The following is a 6,642-nucleotide window of genomic DNA, read 5'->3' as shown; positions in this document are numbered from 1 at the left end:
GGTAGGAGGGGTTATAGTCTCTAGGGGGCTGGCCTTCTATTTTTTATAGTCCACTTCTCCTGTAGGTGGCAGTATGGCCTTCGGTTTTTCTGTGTCTCTTTAACAATAGATTTTTTTTTTTTTGGTAGAGTCCGAGGGTTAGGACCCTATAGGCTTGTTATTGTCCTGTCTTTATCACATAAAGGGAAACAATCTCTAACTCAACAGGGGTTCTATTCCTTCCTTATTCTGGCCAAAATGACAAAAAAATAAAAATGGTTTGACGTATACACTTCTTTTTTTTTTTTTTACAAATATATAAAATAGGCTTGAAAGATCATATAAACGTTCCCTTCACCCAGGGGTTTAATAAGACACTCCAGTCAGCCATTGTGGAAGGATAACTCCACCTATAAAATTCCATAGGAAAGGGGATTTCCCGGCGTCCAAGGAATTGATGCGCCGCGTTTTCTAAAAGAACAGCCTCGTCCGTAAAATGGCTACACTGTGTAGACAGACAGGTCCTCTTTGACCTTTTGTATATTCGATGGATAAAAAAATAATAATGAAGAGTTTAGCAATATATCAGTGTGTGTTTTTTTGTTTTGTTTTTTTCTCTCACAAGAGCATTTCAATTAATGGACAACTGTTAATCTTTTGCACCTTTTTGTTTTTAGCCTTAGAGATTGAAGACTTTCTTGAATTCATGTTCTGTAATAAAGCTTTCTGATTTTGTTTTATTTTTGGTTTTGAATTATAGTTTTGGCCTTTCTGTTAATGTCTTCCTATATAAATAAAGCTTTTTTTTTTTTACTATTTTTATTTTTAATACATATAATTTATTGGCTATTTTGCATTGTTGTGGGCTGGAGGTTCAGTAAGCACATTGGTGGCTCATATAAAATGAATTTTAATAATCAGTTGTGTGTCAAACAATTACCAAACGTTTCCGATTTTTTACATTTGCCACCAGTGTGGGGGATGACAACAGAGGTGAACAATAGGGAGTTGGACCGAGTGTTGTCACCCCATAACAGGAAGTGCCAAAACCAAGGACTTTTATAGCAGGAACACCAGAGATTTTAAAGCGGAAATAAACCCATCCATAAGGCTCCATTCACACCTAGGCGTTTTTACGCCCGACGCTATTGCAGCCTGAAATACGCTGGAGGGGTGATTTAACATTGTCGGCTATGGAGATGGTTCAAATCTCCACGCGAAACGCCGTACGCCTGAAGCTCAAAACAAGTCCCTGACCCTTTTTTTTTCAGGCGTTCGGCCATAGCCGACAATGTGTAAATCACCACTCCAGCGAAAACCGCGGTAAAAAATGCCGCGTTTTGTCACGGCAAATCGCAGGACAAAACGCCGCGGCAAATCTCAGTACAATACGCCGCGTTCAGGTGTGAATGGAGCCTAAGTTTCATTTCCGGCACATGCTAGAAATGTAACGCTCCCATTGGTTGTGCTCTCAACGAAACTGTCAAATCCAATGGCTGGTGTCCTAACTGATCACATGTGCAGCATCATGGCAGTTGTAGATCAAACCGGCAAAGATGGCAGCTTCCTTGGCTGAAAACGATAGAGAGGGTGGGGGGGGGGGGGGTTACTTACACTTCAAGGAAATCTGCAGACTTATGAAAAGATTAGTGATTGTGTTTACATCTACTTTAAAGGTGGACTGCACCTTTTGATCCATTTTCACATTTAGGGTGGAGGAACTTGATTGGCCTGCACAGAGTCCTGACCTCAACTTGATGGAACACCTTCGAAATGAATTAGAGCGGAGAGTGTGAGCCAGGCCTTCTCGCCCAACATCAGTGCCTGACCTCACAGATGCGCTTCTGGAAGAATGGTCAAACATTCCCATAGACACACTCCTAAACCTTGTGGACACTTTCCTAGAAGAGGTGAAGCTGTTATAGCGGCAAAGGGTGGGGCCAACTCAACGTTGAACCCTCAGGACTAAGGATGCCAATAAAATTCATGTGCGTGTAAAGGCAGTTGTCCCAATACTTTTGGTAATATAATGTAGCTGACTTTTCTTGAAAATCACCTATAGCCGGGATATGCAATTAGTGGACCTCCAGCTGTTGCATCATACCTCTGGGTGTCATGCTTGTGGCTGTCAGAGTCTTGCAATGCCTCGTGGGAATTGTAGTTCTGCAACAGCTGCAGGTTCGCTATTTGCATATCCCTGACCTATAGGAGCTTTGGTTTTCTGTGTGCGGTGTCAGCCCCAATTCCTGCACCGTCAAACCAGCCATGGTTTGTGCACCGCAAATCAACTCCATTTACTGGTACACTAGAGGAAGACAGTAAGTGGGCAGGCAGGCGTATTCATGTATCATCTGCAGCCAAAGGCAGGTCTTTGCTGGTACTGGGAGAAGGGCTGCGTCTGTAACATCATGGAGTAGGTGGGCTCATGGGTGTCTACAGAACTTTTTTCAAGGTGGCTCTAGGCAGAGTGGCTCTCTCTGGTGGCGCTATGCAGCGTGGCTCTCTCTGGTGGCGCTATGCAGCGTGGCTCTCTCTGGTGGCGCTGGGCAGCGTGGCTCTCCCGCTGGCTTCCACCCAGCACACTCCTCGCCCTTTGTCCTGTAGCACTCTCTCCCTCAGTCTTTCAATCTCTCTCTTGATCGAGCTGAAGCCTCCTCCCTGTGGAAAATGGGACCGCCAATCTTTGGGACTACATGTCCCATGATGCTCTCCTCTCCTAGTCTCCTTTAATCGGCCCTCAGTTATGGCCAATGGGGAAGGAACGGAGCAAGCTGGAAGGGGGAACCTAGTGAGAGTCGCCGTCTCTTCTTCCTGACGGGAGAAAGGGGGGGGGCGAGCGTGGGAAACCTCTGAGAGCCTGCAGCTGACCTTTCTCCTGCCACAGCGCCAAAGAGTTCTCTGCTGGACCGAGCAGGGAAAAGAGCCCGCAGTCACACTACACTGGTGGGGGGCTTGACAGCACCTTGATGGTGTCACCCCACTGGCGGGTGGCACCCGGGTGCGCCGCAACTGTGCTAAATTTAAGATTTGATCCCTGATTCCAGGGGGGGGGGCACTTGACCCCCCTTGCCCCTACCTGTGGATGCTCATGGGTGGGCTGTTGGGGGACAGACCAGGCTTTGCAATTGACAGTAGCGCTGTATGTGTAGGGAGCAGGGACACATTGGAGGACTCTGGTGGGCCGGTCCAAACCTGTATAATCATCTTCCAGTGCCACTGAAAATGAGATTGCGTGCCCATCCCAGCACCTGTGCCCCATGTTGCTCATCTCTGCAATAAAACAATTTCCTTTAAATCTACCAGCAATTACTTACAACACAATTCCTTCTAACTAGTTACAGTGGATTGATTGTTCAGGTGCGGCTTCTACTACATAGTTAGTTATGGCAGCTGTAAAGGAGATCTATGGGCAGCTGTAAAGGAGATCTATGGGCAGCTGTAAAGGAGATCTATGGGCAGCTGTAAAGGAGATCTATGGGCAGCTGTAAATGAGATCTATGGGCAGCTGTAAAGGAGATCTATGGGCAGCTGTAAAGGAGATTTATGGGCAGCTGTAAAGGAGATCTATGGGCAGCTTTAGCCCCTATTGATGACGCCGCGCTTTATCTCTCACACACACTGAAAAATGGCACAGACAACCGATTAAAAAAAGATGGTTTTCCTTTATTTGCCTTTTTTTTGTGCATTTTGTATAAACCATATTTTATCTTCAGTACATTAAATTTACTTTGATAAAAACGTCGTTTCTAAAAATGTACAATTATATCTCTTAACAAAGTATAATAAACCTTAAAAAAAAAACAAATTCTGATGACCAATACTTGACCGTGTACAGTTCAGAAGGAGCTGGATAAATATGTACAGAGTGACAATTCACATGCATGTTTAGTATACTGTATCTCAAAGAACTCGCCTTAAAGTGGACTGGTCGATAAGAGACCGCCGCGGACATTTTGCCTTTCGCCCTCCGCAGTGCACAGATGCACCTCAAGTAAAATGGCTCAAAACAGAAGTAGTGAAGGAAGAGGGGGAGGAGCACATCTGTATTTGTCTTCCTTTTAAAAGGTAATATGCCATAGCCACGCCCACTGCGTCATACGTCTCCTTCATAATGCATGTGCTTATTTCATGGAAAAAATACATGCATTAAAAAAAAAATCATGATTATAAACTGGAGCTTAGCGGTGAGAAATAAAAGAAATATCTATAGGCTAGTGAGAGCTTTCCATGAAAATAGAAAAAAAAAATGGGGGGGGGAAATAAAATATATATGAAAATAAAAGTCCTATGTTGGGGTTCTCATTGAATTGCGGTCACCTATACGGGGTCAGTGAAGGCAAAGAAAATGAATGCGAGCGCCTGATCAATTGTGAACATGCACCCCTTTGCACAAGGAAGCCTAATAAGGCCGTGTAAATTTAGGACCCTTATCTGAAATCAGCTGTGGGACTATCAGGAGAGGTACTGCTATAGCCGAGTATCTGTGGCTTCATATTGCCCTCACGTCTGGCAGTTAATGAGCTGGGGGCTTGCTCTGGGAGTTAATGCGCTTGCTCTAGGATATAATGGGCTTTGGACTTTCTCTGAAAGTTAATGAGCTGAGGGTTTGCTTTAATAGGTATCGAATTGATGGCACCTAATGGCTACTAATACAAAAACTGACCACCTACAATCTGTTGTGGGACTATCAGGTGAGGTGCTGTTATAGCTATCACAGGCTACACATAGTCCTTGCTGAGTTACTAAGCTGTGGGCTTACTTTGGGAGTTGGTGAGCTTCGGACTTGCTTTGCTTTGGGAGTTACTAAGCTGTGGGCTTACTTTGGGAGTTGGTGAGTTGGCTCTGGGAGTTGGCGAGCTGTGGTCTTGCTCTAGGAGTTAAGTGAGCTGTGGGCTTGCTTTGCTCTGGGGACTCGTGAGTAGTGGGCTTGCTCTGGGGACTCGTGAGAGGTGGGCTTACTCTGGGGACTCGTGAGAGGTGGGCTTACTCTGGGGACTCGTGAGAGGTGGGCTTACTCTGGGGACTCGTGAGAGGTGGGCTTACTCTGGGGACTCATGAGCGGTGGGCTTGCTTTGCTCTGGGGACTCGTGAGTGGAGGGCTTGCTCTGGGGACTCGTGAGTGGAGGGCTTGCTCTGGCGACTCGTGAGCGGTGGGCTTGCTCTGGCGACTCGTGAGCGGTGGGCTTGCTCTGGCGACTCGTGAGCGGTGGGCTTGCTCTGGGGACTCGTGAGCGGTGGGCTTGCTCTGGGGACTCGTGAGCGGTGGGCTTTCTCTGGGGACTCGTGAGCGGTGGGCTTGCTCTGGGGACTCGTGAGCGGTGGGCTTGCTCTGGGGACTCGTGAGCGGTGGGCTTGCTCTGGCGACTCGTGAGCGGTGGGCTTGCTCTGGCGACTCGTGAGCGGTGGGCCTGCTCTGGGGACTCGTGAGCGGTGGGCCTGCTCTGGGGACTCGTGAGCGGTGGGCCTGCTCTGGGGACTCGTGAGCGGTGGGCCTGCTCTGGGGACTCGTGAGCGGTGGGCCTGCTCTGGGGACTCGTGAGCGGTGGGCTTGCTCTGGCGACTCGTGAGCGGTGGGCTTGCTCTGGCGACTCGTGAGCGGTGGGCTTGCTCTGGGGACTCGTGAGCTTGCTCTGGGGTCTCGTGAGCGGTGGGCCTGCTCTGGGGTCTCGTGAGCGGTGGGCCTGCTCTGGGGACTCGTGAGCGGTGGGCCTGCTCTGGGGACTCGTGAGCGGTGGGCCTGCTCTGGGGACTCGTGAGCGGTGGGCCTGCTCTGGGGACTCGTGAGCGGTAGGGCCTGCTCTGGGGACTCGTGAGCGGTGGGCCTGCTCTGGGGACTCGTGAGCGGTGGGCCTGCTCTGGGGACTCGTGAGCGGTGGGCCTGCTCTGGGGACTCGTGAGCGGTGGGCCTGCTCTGGGGACTCGTGAGCGGTGGGCCTGCTCTGGTCACTCGTGAGCGGTGGGCCTGCTCTGGGGACTTGTGAGCGGTGGGCCTGCTCTGGGGACTCGTGAGCGGTGGGCCTGCTCTGGGGACTCGTGAGCGGTGGGCTTGCTCTGGCGACTCGTGAGCGGTGGGCCTGCTCTGGGGACTCGTGAGCGGTGGGCTTGCTTTGAAAGTCAATGATCTAAGGGATTCCTCTGGTAGTTTGTGAGCTGACCACTCCTGAACAGATACAATTCCACTGCTCTTTCTTTGCCTTTTGGGGGATTCTGGCAGCAAGATCTCTCTCTGACTTATCATTTCCACCCACAGAGATGGTCTTGCTCTCTTACCACTGGATTCTCTTTTTTTCCTACATTACAGGAAATGGAGCAAGAGGAATGAATCCCCCCCCCTATGCTTGGCTTCATATGATCACATACTGGCCACATCAAATGTACAAAACAAGAAACTGGAAGCCAGGGCAAGAAAGACAAAAGGAAGCAGAGTATGAGTCGACCCACCAGCTTCTTCCCATGTCAGAGTTAATAGTTTTGGGTGGGATGACGCAATGAAGGAAGCGCATTTTTAATACATTTTAATTAAGCTGCAATAATGCCCTCCTTACCGTGAAACTTGCATACTATATTTTACTTTTTTACTGTAAGCAAAAAAAAAAGGAGTTATGGGAAAAAATAAGGTGCAGATGTAATACTTTGTACAGTATATAAAAAAAAAAATAAGCG

Source organism: Rana temporaria, chromosome 11 (genome assembly GCF_905171775.1).
Source record: "Rana temporaria chromosome 11, aRanTem1.1, whole genome shotgun sequence".
NCBI classification, from domain to species: domain Eukaryota; kingdom Metazoa; phylum Chordata; class Amphibia; order Anura; family Ranidae; genus Rana; species Rana temporaria.
The sequence above is the reverse complement of the archived record's forward strand: the minus strand, read 5'-3'. Positions refer to the sequence as shown.